This window comes from Ambystoma mexicanum, chromosome 10 (assembly GCF_040938575.1).
Source record: "Ambystoma mexicanum isolate Mex_15411 chromosome 10, UKY_AmexF1_1, whole genome shotgun sequence".
NCBI lineage: Eukaryota > Metazoa > Chordata > Amphibia > Caudata > Ambystomatidae > Ambystoma > Ambystoma mexicanum.
In genome coordinates this window covers 691,605,818-691,630,849 of record NC_090932.1, presented here as the reverse complement: position 1 = coordinate 691,630,849, position 25,032 = coordinate 691,605,818, and the positions used below count along the sequence as shown (strand labels likewise).

At 49.3% G+C, this 25,032-nt stretch overlaps 1 protein-coding gene across 1 annotated transcript in view; it reads left to right on the top strand.

The window, feature by feature from the left end:
- FBXO36 (F-box protein 36) overlaps positions 1–25,032 on the top strand; it is a 260,891-nt gene that overhangs the window by 214,498 nt on the left and 21,361 nt on the right. The window lies entirely within an intron of this gene.

The window sequence follows — 25,032 nt, the reverse complement described above, 5'->3', positions numbered from 1 at the left end:
GGACATCATACCAGAGACACTGCCCTCTGACACCATTTCAGCCTCACATGGCCAGTAACTGCAATTGTTTGCCAATTATAGCCTCAGATGCTAGGTATCGTGGTGATGAGCTAAATACAGTCTCGCATGCCCTGAGGCTGCCATGATATACCAAGTTAAGTCTCATATGCCAGTATATTCAACATATGCAAGCTAAAGCCCACCATGCACAGGTGCTTGCATCATATGTCCAGTGCAGCTCCAATTGGTCAACTACTGCCATTTATACTACGTAAAGCCTGATCTGCACAGCATAGTCCCCATATGGAAGGTACAACTTCACATGCTGAGGTGCTGCCATTATATGCTAATTGTAGTATCATTTGCCTGGGTGTAGTTTTGTGCCAGCATTCCCACCCTGCACCTCGAACCACTGAGCCAGCGCTGCACCCCCAGAAGTTGAAGATTAAAGACACACGGACCATCTGCTAAGAACAGCAAAAAGGATCCACGTTGGATGGTTTATGTAGGGTGGTGTATGTGATGGTCGTGTTATGTGCAATGGTCGTGTGTCTGAAAATTCTGTCTTTTGGGGGCAATATATATATTGTTTGTTGAATAGATCAAACTGAATGGAATCCTTTTTAGGTGAGCCTGATTTGAGAAGATAAAGTGTAAATTGATATGCGGAGGCTCACACAATTTAGTCACAAGATCAGGCGGTAGTGATTGATTGATATTTTATTTCTATCGTGCTCGTACACAAGTGTTTCAGAGCGCGACAAGGCAAGGGAGGGGAACAGGGGAGAACAAAACAGTGATCTTACTAGGCCCAGTGACATTGAGAACGTGCAAGTGCATGGGAGAGGGGGGAGGGGAAAAGTGCCGGAAGCGGGGAGAGCTGGAAAGTGCGAAGCAGAGGAGAAACGGATAAATAACAATAAATAATAAAGGCAACAAACAGTGGTAATGCAGCCAGCAATTTGCAAGTTCTAGGATTAAGGCAGCAGACAGGGTAGGTTTGATAAGTGCAGGAAGAAAAAGGGGGGGCTGTATGGTTACAGATGCAGACCCCAGTGCAAGGGGTGGCCCGGAGGCACCTGGACTCTGCTCTCCTAGTTTCAATGTCCTTCAACTAGCATCCTCCCCTCCAAACCATTCTCTCAGCAGTTAAAGACTAAGGCCCTAATTATGATTATGGTGGAGCGGTAAAAAGTGATGGTAACAGAATTCCGAGTTTGGCCTTGGAGAGGTAAATCCTTCAGCTTTCCGCCCCCAAAATCAGCGGAATTACCGACAATGGTAATTCTGCCGAAATGCCCATGGAGTCCGTTGCACTACAAAAAATGGGGATTATCTCCACCTGCCAGCACTTGTATTCCGGTGGTAAAACTGCTAGGCCAAGTGGCAGTAACGGTAATTCCGTTTGGTGGTATTGTGGCATGTTTACCACTGGAATACAGCCAAACTCGGTGTGAAGGCCTAAGACCTTTTCTTGTTTCTTGGCAGGCCTCATGAGATCCTCTCCAGTTAATTGGCATAAAATGCACGATCTCCTGTGTACTGTCGGGTTCATCATAAGCAGTCACCTTTTTGAAGACTTTTTGGAATTGGAGTAGTCGATCAAAAGTGGTATTCAGTCCAGACATGTGTTAGTGGGGTGTTCATTGTCTCTGGGTTAGGCTGAGCACTGCACTGTTGTGATTTTGGTTGCATATTGAAACAACCATTTTTTATGACTTGTTTGTTACCATTGCTCCAGAGTCTCAATGACAGAATTTTATAAGCGAGTAAAAATATGTTTTAACTGAAAAAACAGAAATGGTTTAGTAATATTTATTTCTTTGCACTCAGTTATACAATAAAGTATGTTTACTTCTTACAATCAGGCAGTTAGAATACTAGTTTCTTCCTGTGGCACTACGTGCACTACTGGTCCAAACGTATCTTTGGAGCTGTGAGGTTCAAAGCAGGGGCACAAGGTTCTACGGGTATTTTTCCTATTTTTTTGTTGGGAGTATTTTTACTGCCTATTTTTATTTTATGGGAGTATTTGCCAAATTTTAGACAGTAAAAGTGGCCGATGCACCCCTTATCTGGAGGGCTGCCTGTTACAGTATACTGACAACCTGTAGTGATATGTAGGTATTACCTGCAATGCAATCAACACGGACAATCCAATCAATAAGCCCATACTTTATATAAATAAATGAAAAAGATTTCATATGCATTGAGCCTCATTAAAGGTTGCCGGTCCGGTAATAACGATACCGGTACGTGAATACCGGCATCGTCTGCCGGACCGGTGCATTATGACCCGCGATGCCAGTGCTACCGGCATCTGCAGGGACCCGTTGTGACCGGATAGCACCTTCCTGCAATGAGTGCGGGCACGCAGCAGCCGTGCCAGTAACACTGGCATGCCGCAAGGGAGTACATATTACGAGGTTCACGGCCATGCACTTAACGGCATCCAGATGCTGCTAAGAACGTTTACAATGATGCAATTGACACCAGCATTGCGGCGCATGCGTAAATAGCGATCTGCTGTGTTGAAACCTGCCGCAGGTGCACACAATCAGCACAGGTGGAGGCAATGGAGTCTGGCACAGCACAAAAGGAGTACACCCACACCCCTTCCAAACACAAAATGCTACCATTAGCAGTTGCAGTACTGGGGCTGGAGGACATGCCTGCACTGCTACTACTCCAGCAGGCATTGAAGCAGGGAATGCAGCGGAGGAGAATGAGGGTGAGACAGGGCCAGCACATACCACCAGTACAGACAGTTGTACCTCGCAGGCAGCCACCAATCCCTCGCCTAAGGGCCAGTCCATTTGACCTAACCCCTGCACAGATCCACACCCTGTACAGCCTGGACAGGGACACCATATGCACAATAGTGGACCTCGTCCATGACGATCTGGTAAGCCTAATCAACATCCGGACAGGCATTCGCCCCTTGCTGAAGGTAGTGTCTGTGCTGCACTTCCTTGCCACAGGAACCTACCAGCACACAGTGGGGCAGCTGCATGGCATCTCACAACCCTGTTTCTCCAGTGTGCTCAAATAGGTGCTAGTTGCCCTCCTGAAACATGGAAGTGACCACATATATTTACCATGGGCTGTGGAGGAGGAGAATGCGTCCAAAATCTCATACTATGCACTTGCAGGCATGCCAAACGTAATCTGTGCCATCGACTGCACCCATGTGGAGCTGGTAGTCTTGCATGCCGAGGAGGTAGTGTACCGCAACAGGAAGCTCTACCATTCCCTGAATGTCCAGATGGTGTGCGATGCAAGCAAAATAATTACGCATTGCTGTGCAAGATTCCCGTGATCCACACATGATGCCATGGTGCTGAGCAACTCCACACTTCCCCGTTACATGGCACGTCGCGCTGCACAACGTACCTAGCTGCTGGATAAGTCCAACGACAGGGCCATGAGGGGTGCTGCCTGGGGGGGTGGACCACAAGCATAGGCAACCTGTCTGCTGGCTGGGGTATGTGGGGTGTTGCCTGGGGGGGACCACAAGCATAGGCAACCTGTCTGCTGGCTGGGGTATGAGGGGTGTTGCCTGGGGGGGGACCACAAGCATAGGCAACCTGTCTGCTGGCTGGGGTATGAGGGGGTGTTCTCTGGGGGGGGGCACAAGCATAGGCAACCTGTCTGCTGGCTGGGGTATGAGGGGTGTTGTTCAGGGGGGAACACAGTGACCTGGGTGGCAAAACTGTGACCCCAATCACAGACTGTTGGCCAATGGATGCAGATGTGGCATGCCTACACAGCTGTGTGTTAATGTAAGCAACATACACAGCACCCACCACAGCACATGCACCTTGAAAATCATCAGACATGAACCACAGGTACCACGATGCACCACCCGGCAGGCACAATGCATGAAATACATGAGCGCAGCAAAGTCCATCACAGGGCATGCAGCCATACCTGGGGCAAATCCAACCGCCACACATGGAAATCTGTCACTGCACCCACCCCACAGGTATATCGCAGACCAGTATACCGGCTCAGGCACCTCAAGGGACACTTCCAATTGCAATGGTGCAAGCAAGGAAACTGTAATCACCAATCAGTTATCACCACTAACATATGAGCGAGTGGCACAGGACCCATCCACAGTACCTCTGCTAAACCATGCAAGTACACACCCTGTCCCATCACAGAAATGTTTGCCGGCACCAGCGGACCACACCAGCATTGCTATTGTGCCTTGGTCATATGAGGGAAGGCAGTGATGGACAAGTACATGGTGACATCAAGTAGTAGTAAACATGATTAGCAAACCACTGTGTATCATGAAGCACATCAGGCAAAGGTGTCATGATGCACTCCACATGTATAGTACATATTTCAAATGCAACACATCATTAGATGTCAGCACCTCAGGGTCATTCTCAACTCATTTGTGTGAGTGCTGTACCCGATGGAAAGGTCCCTAAAACGTGAACGGCACATATACCCCCCCAAGCATGGATCATCCCTAAGTACACTTACCTGGGTCTTACTATAAGGAAATGTGAAGTGCAGTCATGATGAGTCTGTGGCATGTGACCATGAACACTGTACAGGCATTGCACACAAGGAATGACAACAATGTTCACAAATACACTTTTCCATTGCTCCTGTGCAGGTGATGCTGGGTATCCCCTGAAGCTGTGGCCCCCATCAGGCACCCAGTCAACAAGCATGAAGAGGACTACAACCATGCACATACACGCACTCGTGTCACGATTGAGCAAACTTTTGGCCTGTTGAAGGGCCGTTTTCCCTGCCTCAGCAGGTCAGGGGTGGGGTACTAATCTACAGGCCTGAGAAGCTGGGCAAGATAGTGTTGGCATGTGCCATGCTGCACAGCATGTGCATCCGGCACAACGTACCCCTGCCCCCTCACACGGACCTGATTCCACCAGAAGATGAGGAGGATGATGGTGAAGATACTGCATATCGACCACGGCACAATGAGAATGAAGGATGTGTTGTACGCCAAACTTTGATTGCACAATACTTCTGATGGACTGGGGAACACAAGGCACTGGGAAAGGGGGACACTGGACACTGTTAAGAAATAAATTGACACACACTCAAAAAGCAAGGTCCAGTCATGTGTTTTTCTTATGCACACTAGGTGTATGAATTAAATGAAAACTATGTGCAGTGAACAGGAACCAACGTGGACCTCTACCCTTTAATATACAACAAACTACCCTCCAACCCCCACAACGACAACTCCCCACACCCCCACAAAAACCCCCGCGCACCCACTTAAAGTTCCACTGGACTTCCTCCTGACATATCCATGTGTGTCAGGATACTGATGCCCCCTTTTAGGTGGAGGGGGTTGTTCGTCTGGACGGCGCATACTGCGCAGTGACCTCCGCACCGGGCTTGTCTGGGTAGAACTCGCCGGGGTTGTGCTGGTCCATGGTGCGGGTTGTGGGTCGGCCTCTGCATCACGATGTTGGGCCATGGTGGCAACCAACTGGGTGACAGCCTGTGTCATGGCTGCCATGCCTTCACGCATGTGCCGGGTCACACGGTAGACAGCACGGCTTACTGTCCTGGAGTTCTCTTGCATGGCCCGGCGTGTGGCTTCCCATTCTGCAACGTACTGCTTGACCATGTCATGCATGGCCTCCTGGCGCTCCTCCATGCAGGTCAGCCGCCCCTCCAGTTCCCGGATGGATTGTGCAGCTGGTGGTTGCACGGCAGTTGGTGTGTGTCTGGTTCCAGGGCTGTGTGCAACTACGGGCATGTGGTGTTTGGGCATCCTTCTGGTGCAACCATGATGGGCATGGTGTCTTTTGGGTGGCCTGCAGGTGTATCGTGGCTTGCGTACTGTAGCCATGCCTCAGGGGCTGTGTGCCATGTGTTGTTGAGATGTGGGTCAGATGTGCTTGCACAGTGTGCGTTGTTGCATTGGTGTTTACACTGCGTGCATGGTCATGGTGGGCGGGTGGCTCAAGTGTGCAATCGGTAGTGATGTGTGCACCATGCAATGGGATGGCATCGTGGTCAGGCCTGCATCTGTACGAGGTGTGTGTGTGTGTGTGTGTGTGTGTGTGTCTGTGTGTGTGTGTGTGTGTTTGCGCGCTTGCAGATGGTGCTTGTGTTTGCAATTGGGGACTCATGTGGTTTGTGTCAGTGGGGTTTGTTGTGTGTTTTCATGGCAGGGATTTTGTGGTTTTGTAGGGGCTGACTTTAGGTGGGAGGTAATGGGCCAAGTATTTGCTCTCATCTACTTGTCATTTGGACTCCACCATTGTACTTGGGGTATTAGGTGTGTGTTGTGACTTTTGTATTACGCTAAGGGTCACTCTCCGTCATCGGCCGATGAAGGGACTCCCATCTCGGAATGGCCAACACCCTCGATGGACTCCATGTCTGTGACAGTGCTGCATGTCTCCTCCCAACGAGCCAGCTTGATAGGGGACGGTGCTCTGCAACCTGTGGCCTGGGCCTGGCTGCGATTGGCTGAAAGGATGTTGTGGACACGCAGCTGCAGATCGTCTCAGCTTTTCCAGCAGTCTCGTATGGTGCGTGGGGCTGTCCCCTCCGCAGAGAGCTTCTGCCCCACCTCCTCCCAGATGTTTCTTTTGCGGATTTGAGCTGCACGGTGCAGGTCTGTGCAGAACACAACATCTGCGTGCTCCACCAGTGCATCTGCGAGCCTGTTGAGCTCCTCATCACTGAAATGTGGCTTCCGCAGCCCCACTGTGCCTTTTCTGGCTGCCATGGCCATCACCTTGCTGACCCAGTCCACAGTTCGCCGATCCAGGTGCTGTAAGCAGAGTATTACAATGATTGTGTTATAAAGATGGCCGCCAGAGCATTTCCCGTTTTGGCGCGATGCCGTTGCTTCCGGTACCGGCTCTGGTATTTATGATACCGGTATCTACGGTACTGTTCCTTACGGCATCTAGGATGCCAGTGCCGGTGTCTGCAGCATTGATGATGATGCTATCGGGGGGTTTGGAGGGCCTTACCGGCATGCCGGTGCAGCTGTTACCAGCATGCCGGTATCCACGTGCACGCTGACTCTGAATCAACCGTTGACTCGGGCAGCAGTGCTACACGGACACGGTTGTACCGGCATGCCGGTAATTTGATTTTTTTTTTACCAGCCAACTCGTAATGAGACCCATTGCCCTTAAATGGGCAAACACGTGCTTCCTTACACAATGCACTTGCCCAATAGATTGCATTAATGCTGCATACTGTTTCACCTGCACATTACCTGTGCTCAATAATACACATCACAAACTCAATAGAAAACCATGAACCCTGTATACATTGTGCAATAAAATTGATGGTTTCATCAATTGCTTGTATGATTTGATCAGTGATCAATATTTTCAAAACATATGTTGGTTATTATTTCAGAGTCAAAAAGAAATGTAAAGCCTGAGTAGTAGTCCTGGTGCAATAAAGTGAATTGAATCACTTTCAGCCTACATGCACACTAGTGTAGCCCTTAACCTTTCGGTTGGCAGCGAGCTTCCTCTGACCTGCAAAGTCCAATAGAAAATGTCCCACTGTTTTGAAAAGGCATTGTGCAAGAGGAAGGGTATTTAGGCGGTTCACAGCAGGACACAGTTGTTTTTAAACAAAAATAATGTGGTCCTCCCTACCGTAAGGGGATTATTTGTGTGGAATAACTGTTCGCTGAGTTTGTCCTTTGAGCTCCATTCCAAAAAAGGTTTAAATAGACATGTGACTAGAGGCAGAGCAGCAGACATGCGCTGCCTCTCTTCTCACTTCCAGAATTCGCAAGCTTTGCCATTGGCCTGCCCGCTCAAGGTGCGCTCAGAGGATGCGGCTGCAAAAGGGCACCTCCATGGCGCAGCATATAAAGGGCGCCTTGCCTCCAGCTCAGTGTCGTGTAAATGCCGCCTATTAAAGAATCACAGCGTGATAGTGACAGATGGCTAACCTGCATAGTTGCAACGTTAATCTAATTCGGTCTGTGTATGTCATTGAGGCCTATCTGTAGGATTCTGCTGGGCTCAGGTCAGGTTGCCCTGGAGTTCTGCGCTGAAAGTGTTGTGGCGCAGCAGCCAAAGAGTTCTCAGGGCCAAGGTAACAACTGTCTCTGGGCTGGTACACCCAGTATGCCTGCAGCAGTACACCACCCACAAATTCAACTCAGTCCACCAGTGTTCCATGCAGTCTCGGAAGCATGTGTGACTTTGATGTGCTTGTGCCAGCATTGCAGTGCACAGCAAAGTCCTTCAAGTACCATCAACAGCTAGGCCGAAATCTCTGTAATCTATGTATTGCTGCGGCAGTAAGGTTTGCAAAAACTCCAATCGGGTCATAGTGATGGGCCATTGGCCTTTGACACAGCCTCTCCAACTAAGGGTTGCATGGGGAACCAGAGGGGTAGAAGTTGCTGCCTCCAATATTCTGAATTCATGTCCCTGAATACTTAATTTCAGCAGACTTTAATGAAAATAAAGTAACTCGCAAAGGAGAGTCGCTTGTCTTTAGCAATGGATAGCAGAAATGGAACAGTGATTTGGCACTCTGAGTGTGCAATGTATGCCGCCTGTTGGATCCTCAGCTGGTGCTGCCGGTGGAGAGCGGGATTGTGATGGGCTGAACATGTAAGCCTTGTGGTGCGAGAGGCAGAGGCAAAGAACACGTGTCACACCAGTTGCCTTCTAATTAGCGCCTCACGTCACTGCGCATTCGGGACGTGAGGCGGATATAACATTCCTCCTTTATCCCAATTAACAAAACCGTGCGAACACAATATACACTGTCCCCTGTGCTATCTAGTCCTGCACAGGTTTGTTCACCCAAACATTAAAGTCAGACATAGCCACGTGGTCTTTCACTACTCAGTCTCTCAGCTTCCCTGGTACCCATGGGGCTGCCCTTAGGTTACACCCTATGGGTCGCTTCCGTGGCATTGTCTCTGGTTCCCCTGCCCCTTCTGGCTCACCTTCTCCTTGGAGAGGCGGTTAGTCACCTTCCGATACTTCTCCTGTGTCACGGCCTTGTTTTGTGTCTTCCTTTGTCTTGGGGCGTGCCCTGTGTGTATGCCTTCTTCTCGCGGCTGTCTTTCCCTGTCTGTCCACATCTTTTCTGGCACCTTTTTGAACCACGGTGCATTTCTGGCAATTGTCTCTTGCCCTCGGCTCACGGTCACCATTGTTCCCTCAGTTTGCATTATCCTTCATGGCTTGCGGTCATACAGAGTTTCCAACTTTGATTTCATTCTGCAACACCGGGGCATGGTTGCCAACCTTGTACGTGGATTCTCTTGCTCTTCTCCTGATGCTCATGTGTTTGCTTGCCGCCACTCTCTTGGCTTGTGTGCGTTCACTGTCGAAGTCACAAACGCCCCTGTTAGGGTGGTGTGGTAGTGATTAATTCACCATAGTCCAATACATAGCGTCTGTTGTGGGTAAATTTGTGGAGCTTTGGGCAGTCGCTCTGTAGTTACGTAGAAACCGGTATAGGTCAACTTGCCACAGGCTGTTTTGGGCTTTGGAAATTCATAGGACTTTGAGCGTTCTCATGAATCTCTCCATGTCTCTGTTCGCTTGCGGTCACCTAGGCTTGATGTGGTGGTGTTGGATGTGTGGGCGTCCATGTACTTTTTTAGCTCCATCCCTTGGAATGGTGGTCCATTGTTGCTTTTGGCATGCCTCGGCAGTCTGTGTGTGGCGAACATCTTTGCGAGTGCTGGAATCAATGTGTCCGCCGCCATTGAGGACCCGATTTCCACTTCCGCATACCACGAGTAGTCGTCGATGGTCACCAGCAGGCATGTGCCCTCCTGTACTGTGCAGAAATCCAAGCTAATGGTGTCCCATCTTGATGACCCTCGCTCCACTGACTGGATCGGCTCAGGGTTTGGCAGTGCCCCCATTTTTTGGCATGGTGGCAGGATGTAATGGTAATGGTTTCTTCCACTTTGGAATCTATTTGGGGGAACCACACTCTGTGTCGTATCCTGGCCTTTGTTCGGACCATTCCTTGATGTCCTTCATGGGCTAATGTGACAATCCTGTCTTGTAGGCTGATGGGGATTAGTATGCGTGTGCCCCACAGAATGAGTCCTTCTTTGGTGACCAATAGTTCCTGCCGTACCGGGAACATTCCTGTGAGGAAATCTTTGGCCGCTGGCGTGCGATTGTGTACGTGGCGGAGGAATTACTTCCAGTCTCCTGCCAGTATTGTGTCCTTTATGATGTCGCAGCACCGGTCTGCTTGTGTGGCTTCCTGTAACGCTCACCTGGTATCTACGTGGATGTCATTGAGTCTGTTCTGACCTCTTACGACCTCGAACCCTTCCCTGGAGGCTATTTGACTGGAGACTGGGCCTGAAACACAGGATTGGTAGAGTTTAACTCCCTATTGTCTGTGTGCTTGAACCCCTTCTTCCCCGGGGTCCACCCCTTCCCTTTGCTCCACAGCTCACCTTGTTTTCTTGGATAGTGTGCTCTCCGTCCTGCCTTCAGTGCAGGGGCGCGTTGATTGATGCAAGCTCGTTGCTGCCTAGTTACTTCACTGGCAAGAGTCTGACAGGTAAGTATAATGAATCTTTTGAACTTTTCTCTAACTTCGGTTCTTTCCTTCCTTAGATGATGGCCAGTGTCCGGGGATGGCGGTGTGCTGCTGAGATGAGTAGCGCTGAAGGTGAGTGCGAGCGCGATGCGCGATGCACCCCTTTTCGTATTTGCATTGAACTGAGTTATTTTTCTGTGTCTTTTAGGTGCTGCAATGTTTTCAGCGTGGATGCCGGCTATGAGCAAATGCATTGGGTAAGCACGGTATGCGGCGCCTCTAGATGTTCCCACGCTAACCTGGAGTGTCTTTTCCCTCTTGCAGATGGATGAGAAGTTCCGGAGACAGAGTTCCCTCAGAGCGGCTGGGATTCAGGTAAGCGTTTGAAGCTCGTACAGTATAAAAAATAAGCGAAGATTTTCAGAATGCTTACTAATGCCTTTTTTCTGTTTTCCCTTTTCCTTAGGAAGCAGCGTGCCGGGATGGGAATGACATCGCCGAAGATGCCTGCAGAACAGAAGGAGCGATAACTGATGGGCAGAAGCACTGCAAGGTAAGGCTGTTCCTAACGGTGTTCTTGTTCTTGCAGGAGCTGAGCGCAGAAGAAAGATGCAGGCCTACTGGAGACCGATCCGAACACGGTGAGTGTCACATTGCAGGTGCAGAAAACGCAAAGCATGTTTCTCAGCCTGGGTGTGGCCTAAATAGTCTCTGGGTATCCCAGGTGCCTCTGGGCTGAACCACACCCAAAAGACTGGACCGCACATGCAGTTCTGGGAACCGAAATATGTGGGGGCATCCATCTTGTCCCCATCAATGCACTACAAGTCCAATCCCCAATTTTATCGTATGGAAGTGAGTGAGTCAGGTGCCACAAGCGCCAAGTCTGACTCCAAGTGGGTCTTTGGAGGGATGGAGAGGCCCTTGAGGGCCATGTAGGTGATCGTGGCCTGGCTCCAGCCTGACATCTTGGAGGGCTGGGGGACATGAGGGGCAGGAATCATGACATTTCCACGATATCGGCAATGCTAATTGCCTTAGGCTTCATGGTGTTGAGGATTTGGCAGATGTGCTCCTCTGTCTCTTCTGATTCATCCACCTCGCCAAGTGTTGCGGCTCTTGAATACCTGGACAGAAAATTGGCCGGATTGTCGGTCCCTGCCTGGTATGCCAGTTCAAACTCGTATTGTTGGAGGTGTAGCAGCCATTTCCCAATTCTGGCTGGTTGGTGTGCTGAGGAGCCAGTGAAGATTGGGATGAGAGGCTTGTGGTCAGTGTAGGCTTTGAACTTCTGCCCATAGAGATCTATGTGAAAGTGTCTGCATCCCCACAGAACTGCTATGGCCTCCTTTTCTATATTTGAGTACCGTTGTTCGGTGGGTGTTAGTGCTCAGGAGGCGTAGACAATGGGTCTTGTCTCGCCAGTACTTGATTGTTGCACCAGGATCGCTCCAGGTCCGACGGGACTCGCGCTTGCATCCACATATAATTCTGTTGGTAGGGTTGGATCATAATATGGCATGGTTGTGTCCGACGACTGTGATGCCTTGATCCGTTCAATTGCCTTCTCAGATTTGGGGCTCCAGTCGATGTTGGATCTGGTGAGTTCTCTGAGTGGTTCTGACATGGTTGCAAGGTTAGGGATACACCTACTGCAGTATGTGGCCATGCCCAGAAAGCTGGGCACTTCTATATGTGTATTTGGTGGGGTGGCTCCTTTTATGTCTGCCACCTTGTGTGAGTGGGCAGATATTCCGTCACTGTTGTAGACATGCGCGAAGAATGTTATTTCTTCTTTTAGGAATTCACATTTGTCACTGTGAATTGTGTGGCCTGCTGTCTCCAGTCTTTAGATCACCATTTCTTGTCGGCGCATTTGTTCCTCCATGTTGCTGGTGTGAACGTGGATGTCATTACTGACATTTAGCATACCCCTGAATCCCATTAATGACCTCTTGAATGGCTTTTTGGAACACATTCGCCACTGACGATATTCCAAAACATAACCTCTTGTACCGTCTCAGGCCCAGGTGAGTCAAGAAAAGTTATGATGTATCTCGAATCACAGTGCAGTTTCAGCTGATGGTAGCCTGCATTGAAGTCTTGAGAAGACTTTGGACCCTGCGAGGTCTGTGATTATTCCGAGTGTGGTGGTGATATGCCGTTCCCTTTTTATGGCTGCGTTGGGTAGGCGCGTGTCTATACAGATTTGTAGTTTTCCAGCAAGTTTGGGTTTCTTCGTGACAACCATCAGGGATACCCATGGCAGTGGATCGGTCACCTGTTTGATGATACCAGCCTTCTCCCGTTCCTTTAGTTCTTTTGCCACCAGGTCTCGCATGTTCAGTTGAGTTCTACTGTGACGTACCGCTCTAGGTTGAACTGTAGGGTCGATGTGTAGCTTTACCAGCTTGCCTATCTGGCATCCTATGCCATGGAGAATGCTTGGGTGTTTGGCAAGCAGGTTTGTGATCTCTGTGGAGTCAGTGATGTAGCAGGAGTCCTAGTTACTCAGCTGATTTCCAGCTGAGTAGGCATTCAATGTCTGCGTTGACTACGTACATTTTTAACTGAATTGTCATTTCGCCTCTGCTCAGTATGGTTTTGAAACGTCCACCACTGGTGGTGGTGTCTTGCTGTTGTATGCAAACAGTGTCTCTGTATGTTTGAGCTCTGCCCGTGGACACAATTGTCGGAACATGTCGGTCGGCATGACGTTCACCGACACCCCTGTGTCGATTATCATCATTGTTTCCTGACCTTGTATGTTGACGAGGCACTTCGGTCTCCTCTTTTTCCTTTTTGGTACATCGCCTTCGCGTTCCAATGCCGAGATAAGGTGGATCTTACCTCTTCTCCTCAAACTTCCTGCTTCCACAGCCATTGATGCTTTTTCACGCTCGTCCCCGGATTCATCCATTGAAAAGTCATTGGCAGTTACCACCAGACGTGTGTCGGCCTGCTTTTTCTTCTTGGGGACCGGTTTTGGCTCCTGCGGTTGCGTGCATTGGGGCAGGCATGAGGATCTGCAGACACATGCATAGTGTTCTTTCCTGCTGCATGTTCCGCATGTGGTCCCTTGTGCTGGACAATTTATTTTCCCATGCTGTGCTCCTCCGCTCCATCCGCATTCGGTCGACCCCAGTATTCTTGGTGGCCATCCTGTTGTGTTGTGCATTTCGCTACCTCATCCTTAGTTGCTGGACGGTTGGTGATTTGTGCTATTTTTGCTGTCGTTGGTGCAAGCTGTAATTTCTGTAAGGTGGTACCCATTTGTGCTGCTCTTGTATGTGACCGCTCCCTCTGGTGCCTGTCTTCCAGAATTCTTGCTAAGGTGATTTTTTTTTTTTTTCGCTCAGTACTATTCTTCGTACCTTCTCCAAGCTCATCCCATTGATTATTTGGCGCCTTATTTTCTTTTCGATGTCGTCGAATTTACATGATAGTGCTAGTCTCCTGAGTCTTGTGTGGTAGGCATCGAGTGTTTCTTCTTCTGTTTGCACTGTGATGTAGAAGTTGAAGGTTTTGTAATAGCGATTCAATTGTGGCATGAAGTGTGCTGTCGGTGCATCCTTCGCCACTTTGTAGACCTCTGTGCCATCGCCCACAGCCAAGGAGTTAAAAATGTGCAGTACATCATAGCCAACATTAAGCAGGAGGTGTGATCTCAATTTTCTCGGCGTTGTGACGTCTTTACAATCCATCGCCATCTCAAACATTTGAATCCAGATCATCCAGCGGGGCCCTACTGATGATGGATCTGGTATGGGTCAAAAGGATCCAGCGCCGCTGTGGCACCCTCGTGGTTTCGAAGTGGTGGCATCATTGGTGTCAGTGACCCTGCAAGTCTTGTTGGAGTGCTGGGCCTTGGTGTGGATAGTCCAGTGGCCATGTTCGATTTTTTTTTTTTTTTTTTTTTTTTTTTTTCTTTTCTTTTTGTGCATGCGCCCACCCGTGGTTGTGAGTGCTAAGCGACCACTTCTCCTCACCTGTTGATTTGCTGTGGCGAGGTGCAGGCTGTTTAAGGTCAGGATGTGCCGCCTGTGGCTTTAGCTGGGCTGTTTGTCAAGTGTGAGTCCTGAAAAGTGTTGGGGAACCTTCCACATGTAGAGGAGACGCGCTCCTCCGTATTTCCAAAAATGTATGGTGTTCTTCTCATTCTTTAGAATGAGAGCATGTTGCCAGCCATGTGCGTGCGTTCGTTTCTTGTGCTCGTTACCAGTGTTGGATTTCCAGCCTGTGCTGTTACCCCGGAGCTGGATCAGGATGAGCCGGACATGTGGGCCTTGTGGTGCGACACGGAGGCAAAGAACACACATTGAACCAGTTGTCTGCTCATGGCACGAACTGCCGGCTTCTGGCAGCGCAGCTCCGCTATTAGCGCCTCATGTCACTGCGCATGCGGGAGGTGAGGCGGATATAACACCGCCTTTGGGGGAGATTGTGCAGTCGTCTCTATTTGGAAATTCTCTAGTTACACCCACAATTTAAAAGACAAATCTTAAACTTCCAAATTAATAAACCAACAATTAATGATTGGGAATTGTAAGTGCAAGGCAATGGGGCTACTGCTGCCTCTGCTGCAGCTTTTGCAGTGGGCTGACTGAGACCGAGAACCTTGAGAGCTGGTGAGAGCCGGTAAGAGCTTGTGAGAGCCGGTAAGAGCTGGAGAGTGGACCTGGCGAGTTAACCCATAAAACACTGGAGTTTGGAGTCTCCTGTGCTTGAGTGGTAAGCAGCATCTTAACTTTTTCCCTTTGTTAGTTTTTTATCTCCAACTGAGTGTTAAACAACTTTGTCATGGTTAAGACACAGAGTAAAGCTTCAGCTAAAACAAATATGTATTTTTTTTTTTTTTACGCAAAAATGCCTCCTGTGTGGCTAAAATTGTTCTGACTGAAATAACTGATCAAATGAGTCTACCCGCCCGGGACAGCAAAGGGAAGATGCAGCTTTTTATCCGATTGAGCCCCCGGTGTTTGAGGTGCGTGTTGGAACACCAATCGTGATAACAGAGTCTGATTGCTCGCCGGTTGCGGGAACAAACGAAAACCTGGGCATTTGTCCATTAGCTATGCCATTTGTATCACACATTTCTCATTTGCAAGCCCCTTTTCTTTTCCCCTCCAGTAAGGTGCTGCATGAGACATTTCTTTTAGTTTGGCATAACAAGGCCGCAGATTTATTTTTACATATACACAACCACTGCAAACAGATATTAAAATAGTTCCAAAAAATGTGGCGACTGCTCCCCGTCCTGCTTCCCCCTTTACCTCCTTGTCCATTGCAGGCACAACTCCCCCAAGGCCTTCGAGTCTGAGAACCGCCTGCCCTTGCAGGTCTTTGCGGACTGGGGGAGCGCCGTTTGTTGGGGGGAAGTTGAGCCCCAATTGCAACCGCCAGACACCCCCACCGTTTAGGCTCCCAGGAGGCGCTGTCTAGACTGGGCTAAGCCCCTTCCGGTTTAGCAATGGCTCATTTTGGAGTCTTTGTCTTATCATAGGTTGCCACAACCCGCCACGCCAAAGGTGGGTTACCGCCCACCGTGGCTCCCTCCTTTCCTTGCTTATAATTCCAACAATTTTGTGCAGATATTCCAGAAAAACAAATCCATTCCCTGCTCAGACAAATGAACTCCATCTTTCAAGTAGTACTCCGTGTTTTTTAGATTGATCAAACCGTGTCTGATATGCTGAAAGCCTCTCCCTTTGCAAAACGTAGCCAAAGCCCAATACAAATTCCTCCTTGAATTCTCCACGGCCGCCTGATTCCCAGCGCCCCTCCATTCGTGCCTCGAGATGATTTCTGACCACACGATTTCGGTCTCCCCCATTTCGGCCGATAACTCCTGTAATGAAGACATCATTTCCCTGAGCAAGATCCCCCTCCCCAGACTAGCCAAGTTGTTGCCACCGAGGTGCACCACCAAGACATCGGGCCTCCGATGTTCCCTCAGGAGTCTGCGCACGTGCCCCCGCAGCTGTGCCCATTCATACCCGGTACTCCATACCATTGCACCCGGTATTCCGCGGCGGTCAACTCCTCCTGCTTGGCTGTCCAGCTTGCCCTGGCCCTTGATACAAACGAATGGCCCACCACCCAGGAGGACCGTCGCCTTCCCTTCATCGATGCTACTGCGAGGAGATAGGAGGGAGGAACCGTTAGTCTTACATTTTTTCAGGCCTGACGTATCGCTTAAAACAACCAGACCTCCAGCCCCCAATCCGTTTAATTGCCTCTGCTCCCAGGCCCATTCCAGCCACTGATGTGGCTGCCCCTATCCTGAAGGAATGCGTCCCGTAGACCCCCTTCGAGAACCCAGCCTCCCCCAGTGCCATGTCCATCACCTTTCTAAATTGAAAAAGGCTTAACGCTGACCCATCGTTATGTACCAGAAAAGGGCCTTCCTCCCCCGTGCAAATCCTCCATTTCAAATACCTGTTTACGCATCCTACTGGACAAATTGGGCTGTCCTGGGTACCCCCTAACATGATGCTTCTGCCTTTCCCTGTCTGATCGGTCTTGGATCTCCTCAGAAATATGTATAACCGCTCTCCAATGTCACAACTCCTAAGGAAACTTAAACCCTTACCCTTCTTGTTGGCTGGTACCAACTCGCGTACCCTTAACGCCCCAAAAAATGCCAGTGAAAAGGCTGCTGTGAACAATGCTTTTTCATACTCATCCCTACACACCACCGCTAAGCTCCTTATTATTTCGTGCAACTTGCCCACATCTATGGGCCGTCTCTCGTCAGGTTTACTTGTCACCTGCTTGGCCCAGCCCCTCATTGCCATGACAATGTAATGCTCTTTGGTGGGATCGGGCCTGCCCCCCAATTTATAGAAATGTGCAACCGCTGCCAGGTGATAGACCACCCAAGCTCTGGACCTTCCTTGTTGCCAACACCATCCTACAAAGGCCCGCACTGGCCTTTCCTTCTCGCTCTCGGGCAGGATGTTGTTTTGAAAGGCTATGAAGCACTCCCAGCACCCTCTATATATTCGCATTGTGCCTGGTGCAAGCGCCGTGTCGATCAGTGAGTTCAGATCTCCCCAACCAATCCCCACCATTGTGTCTGGAAGGGTGTCATCTTTGTACTCGCCTCTGGGTGATTCTCCCGGAACTTTCCCCACTGTAAACGAGAAAGAGAATCTGCGGCAACATTCTTAACCCAGGGTATATGTCGTGCCCGGACCTCTGTATTCAGCTGCAGCAAGCACCTGGTTAGTTCCCTGAGTAGCCTCAGCGCCCTGCCATTCCTACTTGTACCCTGGTTGATAATCTGAACTACCGCTAGGTTGTCAGACCAAACCATCACCTTATTGTCTTGCAATTGATCTGGCCAGAGCTTGAATGCCACCACTATCGGGAACAACTCTAGTACTGTAATGTCCTTGGTGATCCCTTCTGCCTGCCATTGTGCCGGCCATGCCTGTCCGCACCATCTCTTGCCCAAGATGGCCCCAAACCCTAGGGCCCCTGACGAGTCGGTGACCAGCTTCTGGCCATTTCCGTTCCCCAGGTTATTTCTCCACATCAACACCCCGTTAAAGCAGTCCAAAAAGGTATTCCACATTTTAAGATCCTATTTAACCTCCTTTCCTAGGCGCACATGCTGGCCCGCATGCTTCAAGCCCACCGTTTTCAGCTCTATGTTCCTAGCGAACACTTTACCTGCCGGGATCACTCTGCCAGCAAAATTCAGGTTGCCTGCTAGGGACTGAAGCTCCTTCAACGTGGCTTTTTCCTTGCCCAACATCCCTGCAATCCCCTCCTTCAACCTCATTACTTTCTCTCCAGGCAGCCTGCATTCTCCTGCCACCGAGTCAATTTCAATCCCCAAAAATACCAATGTCGTGACTGGACCAACAGTTTTCTCTTTTGCCAGTGGAACCCCAAAGTCCTACATCAACCCTTGAAACACCCCCATGAGCTCCTTGCAATCCTGTGTTCCCCTTCTCCCAATAAACAAGAAGTCATCGAGGTAATGGCGTATCCCCCCGACCTTGGCTCTTTGCCTTACTGAAAATTCAAGGAATCGGCTGAACCTCTCAAAATAAGCACAAGAAATTGCACACCCCATCGGTAAACATTTGTCATAGAAGTATTCCTGTAACACCTTAAACCCCAGCAAATGGTGGCTGTCCTTGTGAATCGGCAGCAAGAGGAACGCCGACTCGATGTCGGCCTTCCCCATGAGGGCCCCCTCACCTAACGCTTTCACCAATTCCACCGCATCGTCAACTGACGCATAATGAACCCTGCACTGGTCTTCTGAAATGCCATCATTAACTGATTCCCCCTCCGGAAAAGACAGGGGCTGTATTAATATGTACTGCCCCACTTCCTTTTTTGGCACCAGACCCAAAGGGGACACTACTAAGTTTTCTAGTGGAGGTGCAGTGAAGGGACCTGCCACCCTCCCCAACTGCACTTCTTTTCCCACCTTCAGTTCCAAGACCTCAGGCATTGACAAAGCAGACTTCAAATTACCAGCCTCCCTCGGTCCAATTTGCCCGTTGAAAGGAATTTTAAAACCCCACCTGAAACCTTCCCACAACAACTTTGCATCACCCTTGTCACAATATGCATTCAGAAACGGAATCATAGCCTGTAAACGTATTGGCGTTGGTAGTTGTGTTTTAATCATGCTTGCTTTTTTCCTTGCTTTTTGTGTTGCCCTTTGCCTTACTCTCTCTGCTGGAGGAGCTGTGCCTCCCTGCGCTCGGGCCCTTCGTGTGCTTGAACCTGCATGAATTTCCGTATGTGCACTTCCCTTCAGCAAACAACCAACATTCTGGTAACTCCCCCTGGTAGCTGGAACGGTTATTCCAGGAAGAGTTCCCTCGAAAGGACCCCCTCCCCCTTGAGTAGGACCCCCTGCCCTTGCCCTGTGTTGCTCTCTCGCTTGCGACAGTCTCATCCACTGGCCTGGGTGGGACCATTTTTGTGTCTATGTAACCTCCCACATCCACTTCATCCCATGTCATTGCTGGCCATACCTGCATTTTGAGTCTAAAACCCCTATCATAATTGATCCATGCATCTCCCCCAAGCTTCAAATACTGCTCGTGAATATACTGTTCGTACGCGATCAAAGCCACGCCATCTTGTGGGAATTTTTCTAACATGATGGTGGCATACACCCGGAATGCCCTTAACCAGGTATGAATATTGAGCTCAATTTTTGGCTTCTCCCTCTCCTTCTTCTCACTGAAACCCTGTCCAGAGGGGACCATCCCTACCAACTCCAGAATATCCATGAACTCCTTCCTCCACACCCGTTCCTTGTATGCCAGAGGGATGTGCCAAGCCAGCGCGTTAATCGCCACTCTGGCTGGCGCAAACCCTGGCATGGGCCTCCCATACATTGTGGTATTGTTAGCCTGCTCTTGCCCCTGCACCTGTTGAGGGGCCTGTGCCCCCCACCATGGCGTTCCCCCTATTTGGGGGGTATAAGCGGTGCTTGTCCCCTGCGTCGCAGGACCTGCTTCCCCCCTGCTTCCCCCCGTCTGCCCTAGGTTCCCCCCTACTACCGGCCCACTCGCCCCAATTATGGGCTGACTCCCCAACCGACCCTCCTGTTCCGGGACCACACCTCCCTTCTGAGGCCCTTTTCCCACTATGTTCAAGGCATTAGTATTACAAAAAGGAATCTGTCCATTTACACCAGTCCCCCATGCTTCGATACATTCCTTGAACATACCTTTCACCATCTCCAAGGTGGTTGGACCCTCAGCTGCTACCGCCGGCGTGGCTGCAGGTGCGCCGCGAGGACCGCCTATTGGCCTTGGAGCCTCAGCAGGGACAGGTGCCGGTGTGGCTTCAACCTCCTGCACCCTCCCCTTTCCTTTAGGAGTGGCTTTCCGTTTTTGAGCCGCCACTGCCTGCTGCTGGCTGTCCTTCGCTCTTTGTCATCACCCTCTTCCTCTTGACCACCGGCTCGTCCTCCTCCTCGAATGTCCTGCCCCTCTCCCTCCTGGGAGTGCACTTCGACCCATGCGTCTTCCACGGGTGTTGGTGGAAACAAGAGTGGTGAAACCGACCTCTGGCTGCGCCCTGCCACTTCAGCTCCGACCTGTGCTGCCATCTGCTGCATCCAACTGGTGCCATATTTGTCCCCAGCCCTCCTTGCCATGACCAAAAATGCTTCCAGGTCATCCTTCTGCTGATCCTCGTGGCTTTTTCCTTGACCCTCCATGGCTCTTATTGCTAATGTAGCTCAAATTAATGGCAGTCATATTTTACGAGCTTTCCGCCGAGCTCCGACGTTGCTCAGCTTAATGGTGCGACCTTCTTTGCTGCACCGGCGCTGAAAGCCGCCTCTTTGCGACCTTCCGGTCTCCTTCTGTGTCGTGTTGTAAGCCTTCTTTCCTGCTGCTGGCTCTCCACCGCTTGACCCCGCTGCCCGTAGCAACCAATCGAGTCTTACGTGACCCCGATGTGATTTGAACACACAACCTTCTGCTCTGGAGTCAGACGTGCTACCGTTGCGCCACAAGGTCCTCTCTGGTGGAGGGGCCGCTGGTGCTCTGCTGCGCGGGGGGACTTCCTATGCCTCCGGTGTTTGTGACGCCCCCTCGCAGCCTCCGAACGCTCTGTTGTAGGGGCCGCTGGTGCTCTGCTGCACGGAGAGACTTCCCTTGCCTCCCGTGCTCGTGACTCCTCAGCGCAGCCGGCTCCGCGAGCTTTGCTTCCTCAGCCACGCGGATGCGTTCGGCGCTGGTCCCGCCGCCTGTTTGTCCTGCTTCGACCGTCGCTTCTTCTGTTGTCCTCCGCGCCGGGGCTCGCCTTCCTCCTGGGTCCCACGACGGCAAAGCGAAGTCCGACACAAAACGAAATCCTCCGACGTTGATGGGCTCCCGGCTGCTGGAAGAGCTGCAAGTGCTGTTGTGCCGGGCGCCCGTCGCTTATGTACCCTGAGCTCCTCCCTCTTCTTTTGTTGCCCTTCGCGGGCTTTTTGGCGCCCTTTCTTTGTCTCCTTTTGCCGCCCTCTCCCCTGCCCCTGAAGGGGGGAGGGACGAGAGAGCGGAAGGAGGAAGGCTCCTGCCCCGGTTATCGGGGTGCCTCCTCCATTTCCTCCGGTCCCCGTTGTCACCTTCGTTCCAGAGATATTTCTGGGGAGGGCACCGATGGTAATAAGGCGTCAGGCGGCTTGTCCTTTGCGAACTTGGACAATAAGAACTCCCTTCTGGAGTTCTGTTACACGTTGAAACGTAACATAGACGGAGTTGCAGAAATAGGAAATAGAGGCGGAGTTGGAATGCAACCTACAAAGTAAGTTAACGACACACAGGGTTCACGCATCCCCTCGCCCCATGTAAATATACCTTTGCAGAGACTCTCTGCCTCCCCTGTGATGGTTATGTTTTATCTTTTTATTAATATAGGTACAGCAAAATTGACTTTGTATATACATAGAAAACGGACACATTTAAATAAAATGATAAAAAACAGTATCTACGTCATTTCATCATCACACAATCAGTTAAATAATAAATATTCTCCTGACAAATCATCTAAAATCACAATACACTTCTGATAAAACCTAATCAAATGGTATATACAGTTATCATCATTACCATCCATTAGAATATTCCATGGTAGATACACATCCTCCTCATTAAACATGTTATTATATGATTTCATGTGTTGGAATTCAAACTCGCACAATTCAGCATGATGTGTTCAGACGCTTCAAATTCGATTTCCCCACATATCCTCCATAAGCGTTCCGATCATGCTAGACCAATCTTTGCGCCTTTTATTTCCAACACCCTTGTAATGTTTAATTTAAACAGCAAATATTGTTTCATTATGCTACTGCTTGGATAGGCTTCAATATATTGTGGCACCTGTGTCCAATTCATCCAGTAATGGATAAAAGGTCCACTATTCACATTCAATGCCAACTGTACCATATCTACCTCCTTGCTGTAGTCACATGTTTTATTTTATGTTTCAACCATTTCTTCAACCCCCCCTCTTTCCTGCTGATCTACTCTCTCTCGGCACCATGCACCTGGCCACCCTCTGTCCTCTGGGCCCATGCACCTGCTCACCCTGCCCCCCTCCCGAACTGCCTCCGGCCCACCCCTTGCACTGGGGTCTGTATCTGTACCCATACAGTCCCCCCCCCTTTTTTTTCTTCCTGCACTTATCAGACCTAACCTGTCTGCTGCCTTAAACCCAGCACTTGCCACTTGCTGGCTGCACTACCACGGTTTGTTGCCTTTATTTATTTATTACCTGTTTCTCCTTTGCACTGCACTTTCCACTTCTCCCCTTTCCATGCACTTTTCCGCTCTCCCTCTCCCATGCACTTGCACGTTCTCAATGTCACTGGGCCTAGTAAGATCGTTGTTTTGTTCTCCCCTGTTTCCCTCCCTTGCCATGTAATAGAAATAAAATAATTAAATTCTGAGCTAACAAGATAGATCCATATGCGTTTCCTTCAAACCCTGACAGCCAGATTGTATACTTAGCCAGACGTTTCTCCAAAATCCCAGACCGTTCATAGTTGTCCAACTTCCTGACAGCATGGAAATAATCAACCATTATCGTCCCATTATGCATTTGCAACAATTTTGCATAATACATGGTCAATTTCTTGTAAGACTCCACAGTCGCACTTATGAGAGCAAACTCCAATCAAATGTATTCTACAGGGAGTGACTGGGGCATTCTAAACAGCAATCAGAGAATTTTGCCTTCAAGTTTGCTGATCTCCACTTGATACCCATCGTCCCACACTTGCACTCCATATAGCATACATGGGACAGTTTTTAACAGAGTAAAAGAGCAAGATGGTTTAAAAAGAGCAACCACCCTGCTTGCTGATGAATTTGCTCATAGCACGTGCAATTCTCAAACAATTTAGCCTGAGTCTCCTTCCAATGTGTGGCCCAGTCCAACTTATCAATCACAACACCAATATATTTATATTTGCTAACTATGTCCACAGGCTTCTGATCAATTTTCCACATGTATTTAGGCTTGCATTTTCTTTAACTCAGAAAAGCCATAATTTTCGTTTTGCCAATGTTAATACTAAGGCCATTTAACTTTGCATACTCGCACAAAGCATCAAACATGCTTTGTAACCCGCTTGAGGTGGGTTACATTTCGTTATACCGAAGCAATTTATAAAGAATGCACATATATTGAATATTTGTTAATGATAATGTTTAGAGAATGCACTTTTGTGGGGGGGTTGTCCCCCTCAAACCCACATTTCCCACCCCAACCGTTTCCCACAAATATTTAACCCTTTACCCCACCCCTAAATGCATTCTCTATAAAAAAAACGTTTGTTAAACATTTGTTTGATAACCGTTAATTCTTTAAAAAATATTCAATATAAAGACTGCATATCCTTGGGGTGTGGTCCATTTAATAGCAAATCATCTGCATAGCCGAGCGAGCCTATTTTTAGCATTCCTACTTTCACTGGGCTCGCAGCAGATTGGTTAAAGATCTCGACTAGATCTGCAAGATAGAGATTAAAAAGGGTTGAGGTCAGAATACAACCATGTTAACCCCATGGATGTGGGGAACACATTGGATACTCTACCCTTCCCATTCAATCGTACTCTAACACTCGTGTCTCAGTGTAGCTGCATGAGACTAGTTAATAGGGCATTAGGAATGTTCCACACAAACAATGTAGTCCATAGGTGATTCCTCATGACCGTGTCCAAGACTCCACTGAAATCCGTATATGCTCCATACACAGGAAGTTGACATCTGGCCCAAGCATATTCCACAGCAGACACCAAAATGAGCAGATTGGCTTTAGAGGCCATTACAGTACCTTGCACAATCTGATTGGATGGTATTATCTTTGCATCTATAATCCATTGGTTTAGCTCATTTAACAAGACTCTAGCAAAATTCTTTGCTGGTAATATCCAACGTAGCGAGCGTTAGATAATTTGATGGGATTTTCCAGCAGCCTGCCTTGTGGACGGGTGAGATTTTACTTTTTCTCCAAGAACATGGTACCTGTCCATGTTGCCCAATGTGTTGAAATAGTGTATACAGAGCTTGGGCCCAGATACCCAGGGTCATTTTGACTCTTCCTTTACACGTTCCGTCGGGCCCAGCAGCCCGAGATGTATGCAACTTCACAATACTCCCAGTAATGTCCTACACTTAGGATTTACACAATCAGGTTTCCTTAATATTTAGATCGGCAGAATATTTCGGGTCATCAGCCCCCAGTGTGTTAGGTATATGGGTCCTCCAATCCTCCTCCGATACATTATTGATCGGGAGGTCCTTTTTTTAATGGAGCACCTAATCATTAACCAAATTCTCGTATTGTTATTGTTCCTTGCGTGATTGGCTAGCTGCGTCCAGACCTCTTTCGCAACTTAATCGGTGCGCCCTCAGCCAGCCGCGGTTAGCCACTTTTAACATTTTGATTTGGTTGGCCATCTCTGGGCTGTCCTTTCACTCATGGTTACAGAGTATACATGGGCAATATCATGTTGAAGGTTCTTTTTGTCC